The sequence below is a fragment of the Lissotriton helveticus genome, chromosome 2_2 (genome assembly GCF_964261635.1).
Source record: "Lissotriton helveticus chromosome 2_2, aLisHel1.1, whole genome shotgun sequence".
Taxonomy (NCBI): domain Eukaryota; kingdom Metazoa; phylum Chordata; class Amphibia; order Caudata; family Salamandridae; genus Lissotriton; species Lissotriton helveticus.
In genome coordinates, this window is record NC_136060.1 from 502,853,948 (window position 1) to 502,878,880 (window position 24,933).

Genomic DNA, 24,933 nt, shown 5'->3' on the forward strand with positions numbered 1-24,933 from the left:
ATGCGTATTTACATCAATACATACTTATATGAATACATACATAAAGGGATGCCTGCATACGTATATGCATACTTACATACACGGATACATGCAAAGATACATACATATATATATATACATACATGCATACATACATACTAGCATACATGCATACAATCAAGCATACCCACATGCATACATATATGCATACACACATACATTTGTAAACAAGCCTTCTTAAGAAGACGCTCCTCCGAAGCTGGTGCACACGGGAAGAGTGTTTCTCATCACTACAGATAAAACCTCATACACTTCTTACCATACCAGGTTCAGAGCTGAATGGTCATTACATGCATGCATACATACATGACTACTTGGGCGATGATAATTCCTAACCTCATTACAATTTTCTGCTGCAGATCCTAACCATATCCTGCATACGTATTTGGAACTCATGTGGCTTATTCATGAAATAATCATGCAGTGCAGTCCCCTTGCTTCGCTGCTTGATAGGGAACGGGCAGGAATGTGACATATTTAAAATAATATAGTGCTTTTCTGTCTTTTCCCAGCGCAGGAGCACAATGTGCTGCCTAGCACCACCGCAGGCGCATCCCCGGCGTCTGTGGGGGGCCGTTGTAGAGATGAGGCAAGCTTAATGCCCAGAGTTACCGAGTGTGCTCCCTGGTTAGAGTAGGCACTGAGGCGAGAATTATCGAGTCCGTTGACCCTGGTACAAGACCCTGCCGCGTCGGGAATTGAACCCTGGTCCTGGGCCATTCTCTGCTTACAGGTCTGCCGCCTCTAACCAGTGAGCCACACCTCTCCACCTTCCTGTACAAAAACAATCCTGGGTGGCATTTTCCTCATTCTATGTGCGCTGCAGAATGCAGCAAACATAGAAAGAGGAAGTAACAAGGAGCAATACAGATAGTTCTTGCTACGCCTTTCGTGGGATTGTTTAGCATTTTGATGTATTTCCAGATCTACCAGTATTGGTAAGTCTGGGAATGTGTCACAATCCGTGGGTGGAAACAGCGTGCTCCACCCATGGAACGCCTCTCTGGGGTGTAATGCAACGCAGCGATTTGCGCTCTGTTGCGTTTCTCCAGATTCGTCAAGCCATGCAGAGCCATGCAAGGGGACCCTGCGTGGCTTGATGAATCAAAGTTAAGAGTTGTGTTGCTCTTGCGCCCTGTTGCGTTTCTCCAGATTCGTCAAGCCATGCAGAGCCATGCAAGGGGACCCTGCGTAGCTTGATGAATCAACCTAAGAGTTGTGTGGCTTTTGCGCCCTGTTGCGTTTCTCCAGATTCATCAAGCCATGCAGGGCCATGCAAGGGGACCCTGCGTGGCTTGATGAATCAACTTAAGAGTTGTGTGGCTCTTGCGCCCTGTTGCGTTACTCCAGATTTATCAAGCCATGCAGAGCCATGCAAGGGGACCCTGCGTGGCTTGATGAATCAACTTGAGAGTTGTGTTGCTCTTGCGCCCTGTTGCGTTTCTCCAGATTCATCAAGCCATGCAGAGCCATGCAAGGGGACCCTGCGTGTCTTGATGAATCAAAGTTAAGAGTTGTGTTGCTCTTGCGCCCTGCTGCGTTACTCCAGATTCATCAAGCCATGCAGAGCCATGCAAGGGGACCCTGCGTGGCTTGATGAATCAACTTAAGAGTTGTGTGGCTCTTGCGCCCTGTTGCGTTTCTCCAGATTCATCAAGCCATGCAGAGCCATGCAAGGGGACCCTGCGTGGCTTGATGAATCAACTTAAGAGTTGTGTCGCTCTTGCGCCCTGTTGCGTTACTCCAGATTTATCAAGCCATGCAGAGCCATGCAAGGGGACCCTGCGTGTCTTGATGAATCAACTTAAGAGTTGTGTCGCTCTTGCGCTCTGTTGCCTTTCTCCAGATTCGTCAAGCCATGCAGAGCCATGCAAGGGGACCCTGCGTGGCTTGATGAATCAACTTAAGAGTTGTGTCGCTCTTGCGCCCTGTTGCATTTCTTCAGATTCATCAAGCCATGCAGAGCCATGCAAGGGGACCCTGCGTGGCTTGATGAATCAACTTAAGAGTTGTGTCGCTCTTGCGCCCTGTTGCGTTTCTCCAGATTCATCAAGCCATGCAGAGCGATGCAAGGGGACACTGCGTGGCTTGATGAATCAACTTAAGAGTTGTGTCGCTCTTGCGCCCTGTTGCATTTCTTCAGATTCATCAAGCCATGCAGAGCCATGCAAGGGGACCCTGCGTGGCTTGATGAATCAACTTAAGAGTTGTGTTGCTCTTGCGCCCTGTTGTGTTTCTCCAGATTCATCAAGCCATGCAGAGCCATGCAAGGGGACCCTGCGTGGCTTGATGAATCAACTTAAGAGTTGTGTTGCTCTTGCGCCCTGTTGCGTTTCTCCAGATTCGTCAAGCCATGCAGAGCCATGCAAGGGGACCCTGCGTGGCTTGATGAATCAACTTAAGAGTTGTGTCGCACTTGCGCCCTGTTGCGTTTCTCCAGATTCATCAAGCCATGCAGAGCCATGCAAGGGGACCCTGCGTGGCTTGATGAATCAACTTAAGAGTTGTGTCGCTCTTGCGCCCTGTTGCGTTACTCCAGATTTATCAAGCCATGCAGAGCCATGCAAGGGGACCCTGCGTGGCTTGATGAATCAACTTAAGAGTTGTGTTGCTCTTGCGCCCTGTTGTGTTTCTCCAGATTCATCAAGCCATGCAGAGCCATGCAAGGGGACCCTGCGTGGCTTGATGAATCAACTTAAGAGTTGTGTTGCTCTTGCGCCCTGTTGTGTTTCTCCAGATTCGTCAAGCCATGCAGAGCCATGCAAGGGGACCCTGCGTGGCTTGATGAATCAACTTAAGAGTTGTGTCGCTCTTGCGCCCTGTTGCGTTACTCCAGATTTATTAAGCCATGCAGAGCCATGCAAGGGGACCCTGATTGGCTTGATGAATCAAAGTTAAGAGTTGTGTCGCTCTTGCACCCCGGTGCGTGTCGCAGGGGCGATGCCTCTCTTTTATAAATATGCCCCATGTTTCCAATCGCAGCTCTGCACGATCACAAAAACAAACAACACCTCAACCATGTGTGAGAGTTGCTGTCTTTAACCCCTTGGCCGCGGCGGTAATTCCGCCGCGGCGCTCGGGTAGGGTGGCCGTGCGGCGCCGCCATGCTCGTGACGGAACCACTCCGTCACGAGCCACGGTCGCGCTGTGCTTGTGACGGAGTGGTTCCGTCACGGCCCCGCCCGCTCAATGGAACACGGCGTGCAGGCGCAAAATTGATGCTGCGCAGGCGTGGCGGCCGGGCCGTGACGGAACCACTCCGTCACCAGCACAGCACGTCTGTGGCTGGTGACGGAGTTGTTTGGTCACCACCACACAAAGGGTTAAAGAAGAATATATTCCTGCTCTACAATGTAGAACACATCTCTATGCATCCTCTTAACTTTTTTGTTTTCTGTTGAGGGAGAAAAATATGCCTTTTCTCTAGTAAGTTGATCCATTTCAGGAGAACCAAGGGGTAAGGCATGGGTTTAACCTGCCACCCCTGGTGACGGCAGTTGCCATCTATGACGCAATACTGTCGAGATAATACTGTGCTGACTTGTTATCCTTCTGAGAACAACTATCAGGTGCAAATGACTCTCTCTCTCTGTTGCTTTTCAGGTGTGACCTTGTTCACTGTGGACAATCAGGGCGTCATCAGGGCGGGCCAGCCCCCACCTGCTTACAACTACGACTTCATATCCAGAGCTCATGTTCTGGGGAAGCTGAGCGGTGTAAGCCATGTGCTCTTCAGCCCACGGGGTCTTCTGTATGTCGTGAAGGGCTATGAGCTATATAGCGGTCCCATGCCTTCAAACCCATCCAGGAACTGGTTCCAAAGTCCTGGAAGGCGCATAGGGAAAGGAGGCTGGGCAGGATTCAAGCGCTTTTTCTTCCACCCCAATGGAGATCTTTATGCCGTCACTAATGCGGGTGAGCTCTACGCAGGCCCCCCGCCGACCAATGAAAATCAGAACTGGTTGGGCACACGAGGTATCAAAATTGGTGGTGGCGGATGGGGTCAATTTTCCGCCCTCTTCTTTGACCCCCGGGGGATCCTGTACGCAGTGACTGGAGGTAAGCTTTTAAAGGCAAGACCTCCACTGAGTACAGCTGACAACTGGATTGGAAGAAGCCAGACCATCGGAGGAGGTGGATGGAGCGATTTAAGCCACTTCATGTCTTTTACTCCTGACGGCAACCTTTGGTGTGTCTCCAAGTCAGATGGGAAGATCTACAGGGCCTCTCCGCCAACCAGCGTGAATGACGTCTGGATTGGAAGAGCCCGAAATCTGGGTCACAGTTACTTCTTTAAATTCATGGCCTTCACAACTCAGTAAAGAGAAGAAGAACCCAACACCCTTGTCTACGTAAGTATGACGTCAATTCCTCGCCCATCTCTAATACACTTTCCACAATAGCTCTTAGTTAAACTTTGCCTTTGAGTTTTTAAGTCAGCTTTCCTACAGGGAGTTTTCAAAATGCCACGGTCTTTTTTTGATTTTCAGAAATAAAACACCAAAATAGTTCTACTTTTGAAACACTAGTCAATAATGTCCTGGATGTGTTGGGGTTTCCTGCTGGGGTCCTGTTTGCTACCAGTAAGCCTTGCATGATGGACATTTAAGGCACAATCATGGGTGGAAGAACCTCTCTAAGTTTGGAGGAGCCGGTCTTCTAGGAGCTAAAAAAACTAGCGCAAGATTTCCAACAACGGAGCCAGTAATGGCTGCGCTGCCAGAAACTGAGCAGCCTTCTAGGTGAAAAACCATGAGTGGGGCTTTCCGTTACCACCCCACTGCAAATAAAGCCCTTTGTTTTGTGTGGAAACACCCAACCCCGTATGTTAAAATATCAAGTTTAAATACTCTCCGTTACCATTGCTGCGGTCAGCACAACACTGAGGGGCATATTTAACAAATAATCACTCAGCGCAGCGCAGCAAGTCCCCCTCTTCTCTAGAAATAATAGGGCTTATTTACAAGCCCCTTGCGCCGCCGGTGCTTCACTTTTTATATAGGAAGAAGTGACGCACCGGCGGCGCAAGAGGCTTGTAAATAAGCCCCAATAGCTTCTTTCTCCCCACTCTCTCAGAGCTGCTGCTCAGTTTCATCACTTCTATTAAATTGGGCCCCCCCTTTGGACCCATGCCCTCCACAAATACAGCTGGGGCCAGATGTGCGATGCATTTTTCCGGTCGCAAACTGCCCGACTGGTAAAATGCACTTTCCTATATACCAACCTCATTTTGTTAGTTGATACGAATTACCCACTCGCAAAATAGAGTTTGCGAGATGCTATTTGGATGGGGCATGTAAAGGGTGTCCCTTCCTAGTAGAGAGTCGCACTGGTATATATGAATATTTTGCGGCCGACAATGCGGTCATAAAACATTTGCCGATTACCAGTAATTTCAAATTGGTGTTATTCAATTCGCAAAAAGGGAAGAGGTTCCCAAGGTACACCTTCCCCTTTGTGAATGGGTGGGAATCACAAACGGTGTCTGAGACACTGTTGTACATCAGGTTTTGCAACTTGCAAATTGTGAGTCACTAAAAATCGCAATTAGCGAAACGCAGAAAACCTGATGGTCGTACATGTGACCCCTGGTTCCTGAACTATATCGGTGCATCTGGCCGATATCTTTAATGGAATATTCAGCTCTGGCTACTTTCCAAAGGCGTGAAAAAAGCTTCAATCGTACTTCTAGTAAAAAAGTCCAATCCTACCCTTACGGACTCTAGCAACCATCCGCCCATATCACGCCTGCCTTTCCCTTCCAAGATAGTTCAAAAAGCCATGCATCAGGAGCTGGCCTCTTTCATAAAAACAAAAAACTTTCTCGACCCAACTCAGTTTGGATTTAGGAGCGAGCAAAGCACCAAAATGGCCCTGAGTGTGGCATCTGAGGACATTAGATCTACCTAGACAAAGAACAATTCATCGCAGATGGAACCAGCACTATCTGGATGGCAAAGGGCTGCCCCTGCCAGGCAGAAGTGACCGCTTCCATTAAGGGCAGGCGATTATACACACTGCACAACCCATGCTCGCCCTTGAGTAGCTTGGCACTGAGCAGTCAGGGGTCCTTCAGAAGCAATGTGTAAAGCAAGAGCACAGCACGCGCACACAATAAATGTTTCACACAACCCAAAAGAGAGACTTCACACTTGGCATCGAGAAATGCTGTTTATATTCAACACACAAATTAAACTATACAACATGAGTATCATGGAATCTGGGCCTACTGGTACAAGCCCAGTGCTATGAAGCGTAGAGGGGGTCATGCAGTCTTTTGACCTGCTCCTGAACCTTCTCGGAAGTGTCCCTTTGCCTAGTAAATTCCCTTCTCTCCTATCTTGTGCCATGAGTCTTCAAAAGGGCCAGATGGGGAGAGGACTGTTGGGCCACCGTAATGGGGCCATTGAGGGAGCAAGCAGTGAATGAGGAACAACACACAGGGAAGCCACTGGGCTTGAGGAGGCTTCCCTGTGTGTCAGTTACAAGTTGATTTGGGCTATGCCCTGGCAATCTGTACACAGGGTTCGGCACATGCCGAGATGAGTCACACCAGAGACTTCAGGTTAGACAAAATAGAGTTGCAATTCCGTTCCTCCCTGGAAATGAAGCACTACGCCTGGCACACCTTGATGTCGGTTGCACCAGCTGATTCCAGTCACAGACATAGGCGTAAGTTGCGCAAAGCCTCACAAGGTAGAATGAGACTGTGCAATGGGTTCATTTGCCACCTACGAGGATCGCAACATGTGAATAAGACACCTCACGCAGTGAGTATGCAGTTGGTGATGTGCTCGAGAGAAATGCAGCACAGTCAACGAAGTGGGCCACTTTGGCTCCCACAACCGGTGATTCCGCTCACCAACAACAAGACACTGATGCGTGCTGAGGTCCCTGCAGACAGGAACCACTTGGCTGCAAATGTGGGCAACTTCTTGAGTTCAGCACTGGGCACTCCGGACTCCAGGTGTTGCTGGGATTCTGCACATACACAGAACTATATGCAGGAATATGGGACCTCGGTGCTTAGGGGCTATGCCTTCCTACCACCTTAGTGCACATGAGCCCAGGGCCCACTAGCTATAGTGTCTCATTCGTTCCCCTCCTCACAAATGGAGAAAACAATGATTAGACACCCCAGAACTCAACTCTCCCAGATCTCTCAGGAATCGCGGTAACAAGGCACACCTTTTCGCTCACACTCTCGTACCTGTCCACAACAAGATCTAACAGAGTCAAGAAGATAGTTTAAAATATTTATGTTAACTAACGTGCTCTAAAATACAGTATCCGTGCCACAACAAGCGTAAAAATGCATAACACAAATACAGTTAGCATTGCAGCAATGCCACACATGATAATGGAGACATCATTATACAAAGACTTTGGATAAAGGACTACAATGCCTAGGCTCCCTCCCCTTGGTTAGAATGAGTATTATTATATAATAGAAGATCTCTGGTCTTTGTCAGCAGACCCCATACCTTAGTACATAGATTGTATTTCTACATCATAGGTGCGTTTTGCTCGTCTCCTTGGAAAGGTCCCTCCCCAAGTGTGTGTTACGTAAGCATTCATCCCCATAATATCAAAGCACAAGTCTCCAGGAAAAACAGCTGCATTGGTATGTTTTGTCTAGGTGCAAGGGCCTGCCCGATAGAATAACAAGGGGCATTGTTTATCTACTGTGCTCACAATGTTCAGACTAAACTCCAGGAACAGGCAGAGAATGAGCACAGCCGAGAATTCTCATGTGAAAGGCATAAACAGAGTCTTGCAAAAATGAAGGCTTGCAGTAACGTGCACAAAAGCAGGATCAAAACTTAAAGGCTCATGCTAACTTAACGAGGCCTACAATGTCCCTAGCAGCCATGTGACACAGGCATGATTCTGTAGTTACAAGCACACACCGTGCTGTCCAGCTTTCACCAGGCGTTGTTGGCACTTAGAGGGCCCGCTCTCCAGATGTCACCAGTAGATAGTGTGGGCCTCTCATAGGACATCTTTGATATCCCTGAGACCTCCAAGAGAAAACAACACCAGCCAACTGGTACTTGGGCCACTTCAGGGTGCCAAACATCAGCAGGTCGTTAGACCATGCCAGCCACTTATCAGAAAGGCATGCAGTTCTTTCCACGGGCAGTTGTCTTCCATATGCACAACAGAGTCCTCTGGCAATGTGCACCACACAGACTAGGTACTCCGGCCCTGCTCCCCACAAGCGGATCTCCCCTCTATGTCGGGTGGCACTGGGTAGTTATACCCTATTGGGCCTTTGAAGTTGTGGGAAGTTCAAAGGCTATTCCATTGAACCACAGATGTGTTCCCTAATTTTCCATCATGTCTGTCATGTGGCTGCAGAATGCAGATCTCTATCTTTATGGGGTTGTCCTCTGGCCCCAGAGGCCAGGTGTCACAATCTCTGCCCCCAATTTATTCCGCCAGACACACAAATGGGAGAGGTTGACTATCTCAATCGCCTGCCGAATGGTTTATGACTGTCGCTGGGGAATGCCCAGATGTGCACCACCGGCCTTCAGTGTTGACCAGTGCCAAGCACCATAGCACACAAAGAGTTTGATGCATAAAGTGTCCACTTTCCATAAGTGGCATTCACATGTGAGATATGTCAAGCCCACCATTACCATTAGAATGGGACTGGCCCCATTCTAGTGGCGCTTATACACAAAGGAGCTACAGGGGTAGAAAACAGGTCATCCCCCACTCATATACTCATACACAATAAAGGACCTGTTCACACGGTGAATCTCATCCTCAGATCCTCACCAATCTATTGTGATTTCCAATGGGACAGCAGTTACTCTTATACCGTCTGTACTTTATGGATCTGGGTCACCACTTTAAAGCAGGGAAAAAAGTTAACATTTTTAACTGTTGCGTTGGTTCTACCTAGTGTCGCCCCCAATCAATCCCCTCCCCTCATGTGAAGGGTGTACTTCAGGTGAGCGAGAAAAGATCAAGGGCCATATGTATCATAGTTCCGTTTTGAGAATTCTAAATAGCGATTTTTAAGGAATCGCTATTTAGAATTCGCAAAATGGTATGTATGTAAAAAATCGCTTCTTTTTAGCGATTCCTTACCATTCCTAATTTGCGATTAGCAAATTGCTAATCGCAAATTACCCATTCATTTCTATGGGCCAGGAGGCCCATAGGAATGAAGGGGAAATTTGCGATTAGCAATATGCTATTCGCAAATTAGGAATATTTTCAAGGGTGAAAGGTTGTCTCAAGAACACCCTGCTGCACCCCTGAAAATGACATGTGGGGGCATATGGAGCACATACATGCCCTAAGGGCATGTATGAGCGTCATATGGCACCTTTGGTTTTTTTTTAAATTGCTTTTTTATAAGAATTCGCAACTTACCACCAACTAGAAGTTGGTGGTAATTTGCGAATCTTTATGGGCATTTTAGAATTATTTTTTCTTTGATACATTGCATTTAAGGAATCGCAAAATTTGCGATTCCTTAAGTGCAATCGCAAAATAAGGAATAGCAAATTTTGCGATTCCTTATTTTGCAGCACAAATGTTACATACATACCATTTAGCAAATTAGCATTCGCAAAGGCCGAAATTCTGCGAATTTCGGCCTTTGCCAATGCTAATTAGCTTGATACATATGGCCCTAAGAGTGAGAATAATGTGAGAAAGGGTTGGTGGTGCCTCACGGAAGTAACACCATGGGAGTGAGCAGGAAGGTACTCGCCTGCTTCCTCAGATTCTCATCATCAGCAACCACCAATCCCAAACAGAAATGTGTGTAAAGTGAATAGAAAGAAAAAGTGAACACTGGTGCTAGGATGCCAAATGCTGCCTGTACATCAGTCAGGTATCCCAATGTACCGCAGGCTCACCCCAACAATGAGGACTACGGGGCCTGGACCATGGCGGGGCCTGGACCATGGCACGGCCTGTCCCAATTAAAACTGAGCTAGATTACACTGGCTATTAAACTTTTATTCAGTGCTGTGTGTCTGCTCATTTAAAAGCCAACATGTTTCATTGCCAGGGGAAAACTCACGGCAATTTCTTCAGGGTGTGGGTCAGTCACTGCACCCTGCACCAATTGTTATCTATTTTTAGTGTTCTGGGATCTGGCCCTTCATGGGCATACCTGTTCCCTCATGCACGTGTGAGTATGTGCATAGTCACTTTATCACTAGTTATCACGTTCACTGCCACCCTCAGTCGCGTAGGAGTGTAGCGTTATCTCAGCACAAAAGACCTCCTCTGGATGGACCATTTTTGCTGCGCGCCAGCGATGTATGTGCACATGTTATGTGTGCATGTGCGCTCTCACAGACCTGCTGTGGCAGGTCAGACACATGTTTAACTGTGTAGTCCGTGCATGTGTGCACACCGGCTTTCAACAGCAGGTCAGACATGTAGGTAAACCACCTCAGCAGTGTAAGTGCACACCCAGGCTTCAAATGGCAGGTCTGACCACGTTTACAAACATCATGTCCGCACCACTTCCTGTCATGCATTGGAAGGGTGAACACACTTTCACACTGCAGTACAGTGGAAAAGGGCCCAGAGCCCTAGGGCTCCGCCTGGAAGCCAGCAAAACATAAAAGGAAAAAGCTAAAAGTTTAGGGAAACAATAACTGACAAGTATCAGGTCCAACAGTCACTTTGGATGAATTTCTGACTCATCCTTTTTACCTTCCATGTGGAGTGCTGCAGGGGTCTTTCCTGAGTCCCACGGTTTTTAGCTTATATTTCACTCTTTTGGCCAGTCTTCTAAAATCTTTTGTTTTCTCAGTAATATCGTATGCTGATGACACCCAAATCGTAGTGTCAGTGTCCAGTGATCCTGGGTGAACAGTGTTGGACCTGATACTCGTCATTTAGTGTTTCCCTAAACTTCATTTAGTGCTTCCCTAAACTTTTTGCTTTTTCCGCCTGTGTTTTGCTGATTCTTTTGTTTGGCCTCAGGGCATTTTCCCACTGTAAATACAGTATGCGAGTCCACGTGCCCTTCCTACTCCTGTTAGGAAGTGGCACTGACTCAATGTTCTGAAACATGGGCCTGTCTGGCATCACAGACCAGTGTGTGTGCTCTGGCACCTATGGTGATTGAACTCATGAGCAGCCTGCCATTGCAGGCCGTTGTATGTGTGCACCCACACCTACGATGCCCGTGATTGCATTTGCAGCCTGCCATCAGAGGACTGTTCATGCGCACAGACACCCGTATTAATAAGCCTATGTGCAGTCTCCCGCTGCAGACTCAGGTGGGCACACTTGCACCCCTGGTGCTTGGGACTATGTCTTCAACCTAGCCTCGCAGGTCTGTGTGCACACTAGCACATGTGCGCCCAGGTAGTGAGGAACACCTATGTGTGTTTTCACTAAGCCTGGGAGGTGAACTCCACTCCGCTCTGGGAGTTTGCAGAGTTTTACGCACTCCGCGTTTCGCGGAGCTCTGAGCAGAGTGTTTTTCCTCGCTAGCAATCTTGCTTTGCACATGGTGCCATTCACAACAATTTTCCAGCACGGGACAAACACCTGGCACTGAAAATCACAGTTAACGGCATGATCCTAACGCTGGGTGGAACTCCAAGTAGTGCGGTGGAGTTTTTTTGTTACTTCGCTGAACTTCGCAGAGTGGAACCCTACGAACCATGGACAGATTCATTTTCACTACCTGTGAGGCTTGCTATTCCCATAGGTTAACATGGGAAAGTGGTTGGCATTATTTCGGCTGCAATAGTGGATTCCAAGGGAGCAACCTTGTTTTGTTTCCTATCATTGGATTTACCATGCCAAACCCTTTCCAGTGGTGGTTTTGGCACAACTCACGTAGAAATGCCACACATAGAATATGGACATTTCTATGCACCAAGAGGGTTGTGTGCCGTGGTGGCTGGGTCCAATGGACACACGGATCAGGGGAGCACTTTGTTCATTCCCCAGTGACTGTCGTAAATCATGGTGTAGGAAACCCACCTCTCTATATGTAGCACCACAATGGGGTACACTGTGCAGAGAGCTCAGAGAGACCCTTATAGGTTTACATAGGCAAAAGTAGATAATACTAGTGCTTTATTTGTGGTAGTGTGGGTGAGCAGTTAGGCTTATCAGAGGGTAGTGCTAAGCATTTGTTGTACTCACAGAGGCAATAAATTAGAACATACACTCAAGAATAAAGTTGAGACCAATGTATTTAAAAACAATAGCAAGTCTATGTATATTTTGAACCAAGAGCTTTAGTTACAGGTAAGCATGTAATATGTTTCAGCAAAAAGCAAGGTATGTACAGATAATATACAGTTGTGTGCTATTATGCAAAATGATATCCTATGGAGAAAAATATAGAATGCAATAAATCCCCGTGCAGCTGAACTTGGGGGTTCACCTTCTAAAATTCGAATGCTACAGAGCCAGGATCTAAAGTTCTACCAGCAGTTTCTCAGGAGCGTCCCGGATTCAGCTGGGAGCAGGGTGCTGAGACTAAGTAGCTGGTGCGCTATGAAGAAGGAGGCCATCTAAAAACAGGCTGCACAGGGGGACTTGTAAGCACGTCGAGAGGCACTCAAAAGAGTGAAGAGGTCGCAAGGGTCTGGGGACCATGGGAGCACAAAGGTTTTGAAGATTTCCCAGTGGGGCTGAGTACAGATGATCAGAGTTCTGATGCGCAAAGTGCCCCTTGTTGGTCAGGGGCAAACACCTCAGCGGGGCTGGTGCAGGATGGCCGGGACACTCAGAGAGTGGGTCCCAGAGCTGCTGACATCCCTCAATAGGTAGTAGGTCCTCAGGCGGTTGGAATCCAGCTTGGACACTTGTAGTCGGTCTTGGGTTGCAGGGCATCCAGTACCCTGTGGTTGGTGCTGCTTAGCTCTGGAGGATTCTGGTGCCTCCAAACTTGGTGAGGAGGCAGATTGGATCCTTCGGCGCTGTGGTACCCTCTCTTGTGTAGTTGCAGCATCATCGGGGCCAGGGAACTGCAAGTCAGGAGTTCGGACTCTGTAGTTTCAGTGCCTGCATTCAGGGGAGAAACTCCTCTACTCCAAGGGAGTTCTTAGGCAATTTGGTAAAGTACTGGTGGGCCCCTGTTTTTTTTTAGAAGCCTCCTAGTAGCAGGACGAGACAGGGTTCTGCGATTGTCAAGTCTTTGGGCTGCCGGCAGGGTTTCATGCCAAAATTCAGTTCAGGCTCTCTGACCTCGATGCCAGCTGCTCTTCTTTGTCCTTGATCTTCTTGTGTCCATCAAATCTGAATCTCAGGGTTCAGGGGTGCCACCTAAATACTAAATTTAAGGGTGTTAAAGGGAGTGACAGGTGGTGGCCTATGGGCTACCTACCTTTAGGGTGTCTACACCCTCTAAATGCTCAGCCCACGTGGGGAGTGGGCATGACCCTGACCCTGAGAGGCTATTATCCCCATCTTCAAGATGGTGGAAAGTGAGCTTGGGGTCCACGTTGCCTGCCCCACCTTAGGTATGGTGCAGGTTGACTGGGGACTCCTCCTCATCTAAATAATTTTCCGACAAAAAGTGGGGTCAGGACAGGGGGGGTTGCCATCTGCTGCTAGCAGAAGAATGTGGAGAGGAGTTAAAAGGTGGCATCGCCTTTAAAGCCTTCCGCCCTGGAAAGCTGTTCCTGCCTGGAGGAGGTGTGAAGCACCCTCGCCCAGGGCAGGCATTTTATATGGCCCCTGAGAGTAAAGGTTCTCACCCCATGGGTCCAGAAACATGTCTACTAGCAGCAGAATGGTGCAGATCAGTCAGGAAGACACTGGAAGTCAGTCGGCTTCCTGAACCCTTCTAAAGGGTCTTCTGGGTGTAATTATTATTACATATGACACTGGAACCAGTGCAGGTTTATTAAGAGGAGATGTTTGGAACCAAGCATCCCATAACACAGTGAAGCCATCATAGAGTAGAGCTGGGTAACTCGTAATGATGGGTTTACAGCCCATGTACTCTGTATGGCTTCCCTGTTCACTTACAATAGCCAATTTTCAACATGGATACTGCAGGGACCTATCTGTTCATGCTGATATGTCCTCACAGGGATATAGTGCACCCTGCTAGAGAGGTGACTTACCAATATCCCATGCAGTGTTTGTGAGCGTGGCACACAGGGATGAGCGCCATGTCAACTCTTCCGTTTTGTCTGTATGCAGTCTGAAATGGAAGCATGTGTATCCTTGGTGAGGGGACCCTCTGGTGGCACAATTTGTGCTGCTACCCTTGGGGGTCCCTCTTCAGTGCTAATGTCCTAGGTACTAGGGGTACTATTTACTAGGGACTTAAAAGGGGCACTGAAGTGGTGTCAATTGGGAAACAAAAGGTACAGTTTAAGGAAGGAGCTCAGGCACAGGGGGCTGGTTGGCAGAGACCATATGCACTTCAAGTCGAAATCACATCATTTTCCAGGTAAAAAGTGGGGGCTAACCATGTCCAAAAAAGGCACTTTCCTACGCATGGGCATGCCACTAGAATGACAGACCTCTGACATTTGGAGGCCAGATGTGATAGATTGGAGAGAGAGGTTTTGATACTTGGATTCTAGGGTCCGGATCATGGACCCACTAAAGATTAAGATCTGCATTCCACGGCCGCATGGCAGACAGGCCGACAATTCAGATAAGAGATCTGTGGTTCAAAGGGAAACCCCTTAAACCACCTCTAACTTCAAAGATTCATGACAGTATAACTACTGGTGCCATCCTCCAGCAAAGGGTGAGATTCGCTTGTGAGGACGTGGGACCGGAGACCCTGGACTGCGTGGTACACATTGCCGGAGGACTGTGTAGTGCACAGGGAGAATTACTGCCCTTGAAGGGGACCGTGCCCTTTATGAAGAGTGGCAGGCCTGAACCGCAGACCTGCTGAAGTGTGGCACCCTGAAGTGTGCTCTCCAAGGGCTTGTCGGCGGGCCTCCTGTTCTCTCGTAGATCTGAGGGACATGAAAGATCTCCCGCAAGGGACCTACACCATCTACCTGTGGCATCTGGAGAGGGGTGCCCTCTCAAGTGCTCGCATTGGCTACTGAATCCCGAAAGGATAGTGCGGTGTGAGCGTGGAACTAAGACTTGTGCCTGGAGACTGGATTGTTTAGTTACAGAGCCCCAAAAATCTTGTCCGCATCTAAGGCATGTGGTTCTTGTACCAAAGGGACCCTGACACTCATAGGCATCTAGTTGGCAGTGACCATATTCACCGGTTGCGGGACCCCACGTGGCCCGTTTTGTCAATCGTGTCACATCTCTATCATGTGTCATACCGACTGCATGTTCATTGCTTGCGGTCTCCGATTCACAGGGTGCGACCCTCAGAAGTGGGGGTGTACCCGTAGTAGTGCCTCATTCTACCTCATTAGGTTCTGCTGAACTTGCGCCTGTGTGTGTGACAAGGTTGATCTGGTGCAACCTGTATCATTGTACACCAGACGCTGTGCCTCATTTCCAGGGAGATATGCAATTTGCAACTCTTTGTGATTGAGACCTGAAGTGTCTGGTGTGACCCGTACCAACGTGCACCTCACGATGTGCCTGGATTGCCCTCTCCACCCCTCCCAAAGACATCTTGGTGCCAGGTAGTTGTGAGAGAGATTGACTGGGTTGAAGGAACAATTCCCTGACAGTCGGAAGTGGGTCAAGAGACTGTGTGACTCCACTGTGTTTTGAGACCTATGGGTGAACTTTCAGAGTGGCTGCTAAACTCCCCTTGTTTACATCTAGCTTCTAATTAAGACTTGTTACATATCAAGACATGTTTCCTGAGGCCCTAAGTGTGACTTTGGTCGTGTGCGGCCCATAATATGGGAGGAAGGGCTGGTATCTTCCATCCGGGGTAGAGGAAAATTGGGGTTAACAAGAGGGTGGAGAGAGGCTTGGACCACAGAGCCCGCAGGGTGTCATTCATTGACCTGCTGGGTAGCTGTTGCACCGCATTAGAGTGCTGAGTGTGTATGTCTGCTAGAGTGTTTCGTGCAGACTGGGCTGATACTGTCACACCATATAGTGTTGTAGAGTGCATGTGTGTGAGTGGGAATGATAGTCTGCGGACCGCATGTAATTTAAAACACTGGCCAGCGGTGCCACTTTATATGTTGATTTCATGCCAAAATCACAATACGTTTGACATTGGGTTTATCTGCTTGGCTCCAGCTCATCGTTCTGTTAAAAAGTGTTCTTGTTCCTCGTATGTACATATTTTTGACAGTTGTGACGCTGGGTGGACCATATAAATATGTGGGACTGTATTATAAGAATTGCTAGGGTGGGCCTGGGGTGGACAGCGTGTCGCACTGCACCTCATAAGCGTGCTCTCTCTTTCTCTGGGTAAGGGGGTGGATTAGGGATTGTCCACGATGTGAATACTATTGATATCATAACAATACAAGTGGGCCTTGTACTGCTAGTAATATTTCCACATGTGTTTTATGCCCAAAAGTACCTGATGTTTATGTAATAGTGATTGAATAAGTGTGTTGAATGCAAATGTCGTATACATACATCCGGTATGAAGTCTCTTTTGTGGAGCTAAGTGTATTTTCGTGAGTGACTACTGTGCCTTTGATTTACACATTTCCTCCGAGATAAGACTGACTGCTCAAAACCAAGCTAAACAAGGATGAGCACAGGTTATATAGCAAGTGTAAGCAGAGCCACAGGTTCTGCCTCGCTGGGGGTATCCCTTCAGCCAACCGGAAAGCACCAGTTCCAGCAAACAGCAACAAAATTATGCTCGGGAAAAACTGAAGTGCTCCTGTTTGGCAATAACACCTCCTTTTGGTTCCCCAGCTGGTGGCCTCAAGAAATGAGAATGCTGCCAACACTGGTCAAAAAAGAGAGGAATTTAGGGATTATTTTCGACAGCAGGTTGACCTTTTAAAGTCAAGTTACCACTGTGACATCATCTGCTGTTTATGTCCTGAAGATGCTCAGAAAAATACTTCTATTTATTCCCAAGGAGCTGCAGAAGACAGTTGTCACTGCCCTTGTGCTAGCCAAATTGGATTATTGCAATGTACTTTACACCAATGTGCAGAAAAGACTTCTAAACAAACTGGAGATCCTGCAGAATGTGGCAGCTTGACTACTGCTAGGGATTCTCAGGCATCAGTCGGCATCCCAGGCCATCACAGAGCTGCACTGGTTGCCTATTAAGAGCTGTTGTCTGTGGGCAGTGAATCTTATTGTGGGTGTCCATCTCAGTTGTTGCCTGTGGGCGGTGAGTCATATATTGGGTGTTGATCTCAGTTGTTGCTCTGGGCGGTGAGTCCTATTGTAGGTATAGACCTCAGTTGCTGCCTGTGGGCGGGGAGTCCTATTTTGAGTGTCGATCTCAGCTGTTGCCTGGGGATGGCGAGTACTTTTGAGGGTGTCCATCTCTGTTATTGCCTGTGGGTGATGAGTCTTACTGAGGTTGTCGATCACAGCTGTTGCCTGTGGGTGATGAGTTCTATTGTGGGTGTCCATCTCTGTTATTGCCTGTGGGTGATGAGTCTTACTGAGGTTGTCGATCACAGCTGTTGCCTGTGGGTGATGAGTCCTATTTTGGGTGTTAATCTCAGCTGTTGTCTGGAGACGGTGAGTCCAATTGTGGGTGTTGATCTCTGTTATTGACTGTGGATGATGAGTCTTATTGTGGGTATCGATCTCAGCTGTTGTCTGTGGGCAGTGAGTCCTATTTTGGGTGTCCGCCTCATTTGTTGCCTGTGGGCGGTGTGTCGTATTGTGGGTCTCGATCTTAGCTGTTGTCTGTGGGCGGTGAGTCCTACAGTGGGTGCTGATCTCAGTCGTTGCTGTGGGCGATGAGTATATTGTGGCCACAAAGCAATGAGGCGCTGTGCAGTAAGGGGTACAGCACAGTGGGCTATGGATCCGAGGGGAGAGCATACCGGCGGTAACTGTGTTGGCAGGTGGGCCATTGAAGATGATTTGCATCTGTCCTGTGAGAACTGCAATTTTAGCTTGTACACTAAAGGGGCTAATTCCACATTACAAGGTTCTCATACTTCTAACACTACTAGAGGCCGCACCATTCAGTCTGCATTAATTAATGCTTGCTCCTTGGTCAAACACGCCCAGGAAATCTATGAACTGCTCTCTGATGAACAATTGGATTTATTTTTCATTACAGAAACATGGCTCAATGAGTTCTCTAATCCTGCAACTGAATTCGCCATTCCAAAGGGGTATAAGATCTCCAGCACTGATCAGAAAATGGGAAGGGGGGTGTAGCGGTAGTGATTAGAGACAAATGGAACGTCCAACGTGGCAAGATCTCCACAGTTGGAGAAGGGGGGGGGGTCTTGACTTCTCTATTATTATCTCTCCGCATTTTACGTTGGGTGGCATGGTGGTCTTGTCGGAGGGACGGTCAAAAACAGAAGCGAGGAGGCCGTAGGGGTTGAATATTGTAGGGTTTTTATTGATGGGAAACAACTCTGTAGCAGGGTAAAAGAATAGAGTCTATGAAAAAAATAGTCCTGGAGCGTAGGAATGATGGTTGTTCTCGGGTGGTATTCCTTCACAGGGGTTGTCAGGTGCTCCGTAGGTCGCCTGGTCCTCTCGTGGATATGGCTTCCCCCGGGGTTTAGCTCAAAATGAAAAGAAAACAGGGCCACTGCCCATATCCCGCTATTTGTATGATATTACCGCCACCACACCGTGCAAAGTTTTAGTTCAAAGAAAGAAAAGGTGTGGGTGTTTTTCTGCTTGTATGCGGAGCTTACTATGGCCGGTGAGATTGGTTTGGGTTGGGAGAAAACAGTGAGGGTAAGCAAGTAAAGGCTTCTCTACAGGCGTTTTGAGTACTAATCATGCAGGAACAAAGTAGACTTCAGGGGTGCGGGAAGACCAGTAAACCTAAAAGGGATTCAGAGCAGTGCCCACTTAGTTTCACAACCTCCTCCCTCCCCTCCCACACTGTTCCCACGGTACCCGTTTACATACCGCTGTCTGCCACAACTCTCCTGAGTTGTGGCTGCTCGTGCGTGTCCCCCGAGCTCCACCAATCTTCTGTCCAGACGTCGGGTTCCTCTGGGCTTTCGGTTGTAGTCACTTGGGCTGCTCTACATGCGTCACGGCGTCCTGGTCTCGTCGGCGTCTTCCTCGTTACTCCTTCCAGCTGGCGCGCTGAGTGTTTCCCGGCTTTTTCTGCCACTCGTGACCTGCTAGGCTGCTTCCTGATTGGTCCGGGCTTGGCGTTCTGATTCTTCCGGGACAAGCTACTTCTGGGTCATTTTGATCGCACTGTGGGGCGGGAAAAAGAGTCTCTGTTACCGGACTATCCTGGACCCTGTCTTCGTCGTCAATAACATGCGGCAGGTAAGGAATCCACTCGGTTGGGCAGTTATCCTGAACCATCTCACATCTCTATAGATCTCCAAGCCCTACTGGAGCTTTCTTAAAAGCACTTGATGAAATTATTGTTCCTCGAGCACTGCAATTTTCAAATGTTTTACTTCTTGGGGATTTTAACATCCATATTGATTGTGTAGAGGGGCAGGACACCTGGGAGCTGTATGACTCTCTGACCCCCACCCAATTTACTCAATGGGTTAATGCCCCTACGCATCAGGGAGGGCATACTTTAGATCTGGTTTGTTGTAATTTTCCCTTATGCGTTAATGAGCCCCTCCAAGTAACATGTCTGACCACTTTTTGATCAATTTTTCATGGACCATTCAGGCGCCCCATGTTCCAAGTACGCAGGTCCAGGGGAGACCCATACATAAAATTGATCCCTCGGCCTTAAGCTCAACCTTGATAAATTCCCGTCCTCCTTCTTCTAACAGCTTGAAGGGAGCAGTGAAAAATTTTCTGTGCTGGATTTCACAGGCGGTGGAACAGCTAGCTCCGCCTGGCTCTTCGAATCTGGTCAGAATCCCTCCATCCAAACATTGCTTCTCAAGGGAGCTTCAAGAGCAAAAAAGATACTGCAATAAATTGGAACATAATTGGAGAGTGGCCTACTGTCCTCTTGCCAAAATAGCACTTAGAAAGGCCCAGAAAGGATATTTTGCTTCTAAAAGCCTTGCTAAAAGTCAACACTATGCAGAGCGCATTGCTCAGTCGCGAATTAATGCCCAGGAAATTTTCTCCATGGTTCAAAGCTTTGTGACCCCTAGGGCAGAGGATTTAACCCTACCTTTATCAGTCATATGGTGTGCGAAACTTTCAAGCTTTTTCATTGATAAAATTCAGTTGATACAAGCTGGTTTCGAGGTTGGTAACTCTGACCAGGAACTGCCTATCCTGCAGAATACTGCCAGTCCTGGCCACAATGTCTCCAGCTCGTCCCTCTTCTTGTCTGAATTTTCTGCGGTTGCTCCCCAAGATACACTGAGTATTTTGAAATCACTGAAATCGGGCTCCCCAAGTGATCCCTGTCGGACCCGGTTGCAGGCTGCTGTGGCAGAAGTGGTCAATCCAGAAGTTAATTCCCTAATCAATTTGTCCGTCCAATCGGCCACGGTTCTGCCTGAATGGAAGCAAGCCAAACTTCTTCCTCTGCATAAAAAGCCCTCCTTAGACCCGGCCAACTCTGCCAACTATCGCCCCATTTCCCTCCTTCCAGCTGTGGCTAAGGTATGTGAAAAGGCGGTCTTTAAGCAGTTGGCCAATTTTGTAGAAACCTCTGGAACATTACATCCTGCGCAATCAGGGTTCAGAGCAACCTATAGCACGGAGATGGCACTCGTGGAAATATCAGAAGCTATCAGAGAGTGCCTGGATGGGGGCGGGAGAGTGGCACTGATTTTATTGGACCTCTCTGCCGGCTTCGATACGGTGCCAAACTCTCTGCTATTAGCTCGCCTTGCAAACATGGGAGTTGTGGGCCTAGCGTGGGACTGGATTAAATCATTTTTGGAAGATAGATCACAACAAGTGTGGCTACCCCCTTTTTCATCTGTGCCACAAAAGGTGACTACTGGAGTACCTCAGGGTTCCACCCTAAGTCCCCTCCTTTTTAATTTATATATCACCCCTCTGGCCTACCTTGCTGAGGAGCTGGGAGCAAAGATCATCGCTTACGCAGATGATACCCAGCTACTCTTTACAAGGAATGACTCTGATACATCTCCAAGTCAAGCTAAAAACTGTCTAACAGCCGTATTCAAATAGCTTGCAGCTGCTCAGTTAAAGTGTAATGAGTATAAGTCCGAAAACCTCTTATACAGATCCTTTCCCCCACAGTTTAGGGAAGCTCTCTGGCCGTCAGAATACCCCCTTCCCAGCTTTACGGGACAGGCAGTTAAGATCCTGGGTGTCTGGTTCGAGGAGGATCTTAGGTTCTCTACGCAAGTAAAGAAAATGGCAGGCCAATGCTTTGGCACACTGAAGTCCCTTAAAAGTTTCTACCTCTGTTACCTAGGACTGTTAAGAAGATGGTCACGCATGCTTTGATCCTCAGCCGCCTCGACTATGCCAATGCACTTTATATTGGCCTACCAGGATACCAGCGCAAGAAACTTCAGGTTATTCAGAATGCTGCGGCCAGAGCTCTGATGGGCATTCCAGGCAGGTCCAGCGTAAAACATCATTTGCGGAATCTGCACTGGCTCCCAGTGGCTCAGAGTCAAACTTAAGGCCCACTCAGCCCTCTATGGATCAGCGCCCCTCTACTTGAGGAAACAGTTTAGTTTTTATGCCCCTGGAAGACATCTGCTCTCCGCCTCATACCGTCTGGCATCGATCACTCGCTTGCGGCTGGTTAGAATTGGAGGTAGTTCACTATCTTTCAAAGCGGCCGAAGCTTGGAATTCTCTCCCTCTCAAACTGTGCAGCACTCATGACCCCTGCTTGTTCAAAAAAACACCAAAAAACCCTGCTGTTTATTTAATCGGTAATCTCTCGCAGTTCCCTACAGTTTTCCATTTTGGCTCTCGCGCCCGGGGTACTCATGAATAGCCGTGCATGCTATAAATCACTGTAACATAACATAACATAATATATGCAAGTTTGAGAAGGAAGAGGAAAGGGGTGGTGGCACAGAGAATAGACCCCGACTGCACTCTCTAGTGGGCTTGTTCTATAGAGGTAAACTCAACAGAGTAGCCTCAGAAAGGACGGCAAAGTAAAATGTATTTTGTTTGCAGCTAAAGCACATATTTTCCACCACAAACCCTTAGGTTGATGATCCTATTTCTCTGGAAACCTTCCTTCCTCATGATGCACAGAGGGCAGAGGGCTTTGCAAGCACCTGAGACCAGTCATCATTCAGTAAAGCAAATCTAGGTTCAGTTCAGTCCATATTGCTGCTGTCAGAGTTGCTCCGCGTCAGTGAGCGTGCAGGCAGATGTAGGTGAACATATACATTTTGCATTGGTTTTCATATTTTTGGGATCCCCAGATAACCCCAGGAAATATGATTACATCTGCAGTTTTAGTAAAGCCTCCATGTCATTTTGTCTCAGGAATGTCTGAATGCAGACTGTTGCTATCTCTTGCTATGAAACAAGACATCTGCATTTTACTGTGTCATGTGAAATAAATGTACTTTGTAGCCTTTATTTCCACACCACAAATATTGAATTTGTGCAGCCGCAGCCCCACTTCCACACTCAGTTCAACACTTGTGCCTACTCGAGAAGTGCAATACAGTTAGGGCCTTGACAAATGTTTGTCTGTCCCAGTCCAATGCAACTCCAGTGACACTCACATGGGAACCTACATTGCACCCCCCTCAGGAAAAAAGGGAAAGAGATCCCTGCGGGCCCATGTTACCAGAGTATTTAAATTTACCTAGCCCATGCGCATGTAGCTAATCCAGTACATATATTTTCTTGTATTCTGGGACTTGTAGTCCTTTAGATATTAGCCACCAGTAGCAGAAATATATAGAAATGTGATTAAATTAAGTGTATGGAAGCAAGGCAGCACCTTTCATTTAAGGCACAACTGCTGCTCGTAAAAGGCACCATTGATGAGGTAACTTGTCATACGTGGTAAACTAACGAGGATATAATCACAAGGAAACATACACAGGAACAAATTCATAAGGGCGCCACATAATACCGAACACAATTGTCATTAAATTGACAATTTTGTTAAGAAAACTACAATCAATGGCAAGCAGCTTCTAAACTGAATAAAAATCCCTGACTTCATCCCTAACCAGAAGGGACACCTTACCAGCAGCATTAACAATAAACTTATCATACACTACCCACATCTCTCACCTTGAGAAAATGTGGTTCTGTTGTATAGAATTTCCATTTCTAGTCATTAGCACTGAATAGTTCCACCCACTTGTGGGGACCCCGGAGCACTTTTTCGTACTATATCTTCTTAAGTATAGATGTTCGCGTTTTTTTAGGAAGGCCAGCAGAGTCACTTAAGAAAGACAAATATTATGCAACCTGTAGGACTCGGTCACGATGGTTAAGTTCTTGATCTTGTCCTTAAGAAAGGGGCCAGGAGAAGAATTAAATATGTATATAATTTCATGATGTTTTAATACAACAGCATAAATCTCTTTCACAAACCCTTTTTTGATAGAGCATAGAGATGAAGGAAAGCAGGACACTGTAACCCATAGGCTGTCATTATATGAGTTAAAAATAGAGGCTGTGCCTTTAAGAACCCGGAGACCACCTGTATCCCATCATGCTAGGCAGTTGGCAGTTGCTTCAGGAATGTCTCGAGGATTAGTGGGACCAACTGACAGGCAACTGGGAAGACAGGACACAACTATCCCTTCATGCGAAGCCGTCCCTGAAATGGTGGTGCTCTCCAACCAGCCTCCCTCGAGGTACCTCATTTCATCAGGAGGTTTCACCTCTAACCATTTTTTATTTATTTATTTGAAAAGTTTTATAAAACGAGAACATGATCCTTATGGGTATCAGAGCGCTGTACAAAGTGGTGAAAGCAAGAATAAAACAACACAATGGAACAAGTGAGGTAGTTAAATATTCACACGGTCAAACAAAGGGGGAACAATCAAGGTCACGAGGCAGGAGAGTCAGCCAGACTGGAGGGACTAGTACAGGTTCAGAAGGTACATATAACGAGATAACAAGTGAACAGAAAACAGAAAATTCAAACAAACAGTAGGAAAGAAGCATCAAATCTGTATATTGAGTCTAGGGAAGGTAAACCTGGTTAATGCTGTTGATGTTCCCTCGAAATTTAGCCATTTGACATGTTTCTTGAAAGATACAGTGGAGGGTTGGATATGATCTCGGGAGGAAGACCAGTGAAAGCCCGATTGTAAGTTTTTTTCTTTTTGAATTTGGGAGGTTTCAAAAGTAGGGTGGTTGAACTTCTTAAGTTCCGACTCGAGCCAGATAGTTTAAGCTTTTTAGCAAAGTAAACCAGGTTGTTGTAATAAATAGCTTTATGCGTCAAGCAAGCTATCTTGAAACGTATCCTAGATTCTATAGACAGCCAATGTAGTTGAATTAGGTCTGGCGTGATGTGGTCATGCTTTCTGGAGTCTGGCCGATGCTTTTAGAGTTGCTCTGAGAGGAGCCAACCTAGCTTTAGATAACCAGGGATTGTACTACAGGCCAGATGTCCTCTGGCGGAAGGAAACGCTTGATATTCTTAAGGGTGCTGAGCTGAAGATTGGCTCCCCTACTAGTTGCACTGATGTGAGCTTGCATATTTAGGTATTTGTCCATGGTAATGACTAACAATTTAGCAGAGCCAACAACATGAGGGGTGCAGTTAAGAGCAGTGAGTTGTTTAAGCCTGTCCAGGGTAGGTGCAGAATGGATGCGGGGGCAATCATAAGGAATTCTGTTTTGAGAGTACTTAACAAAAGATGGTTCTGGGTTAGGCATTGTTGAGTTATAAGAGTGCATTATTTAGGTTTTAGTGTCCTCTGGAGAGGAGACCTTGAAGTACAGGTGCGTGTCGTCAGCATACATGTGATAATGAAGTTAGAATGGTTCAGAA

The 24,933-nt window shown here is 47.4% G+C and overlaps 1 long non-coding RNA gene across 3 annotated transcripts in view; it reads right to left on the reverse strand.

Moving 5' to 3' along the window:
- Nucleotides 1-24,933, reverse strand: part of LOC144821573 (uncharacterized) — a 2,083,451-nt gene that overhangs the window by 1,682,757 nt on the left and 375,761 nt on the right. The gene's annotated exons all lie outside the window — the stretch shown is intronic.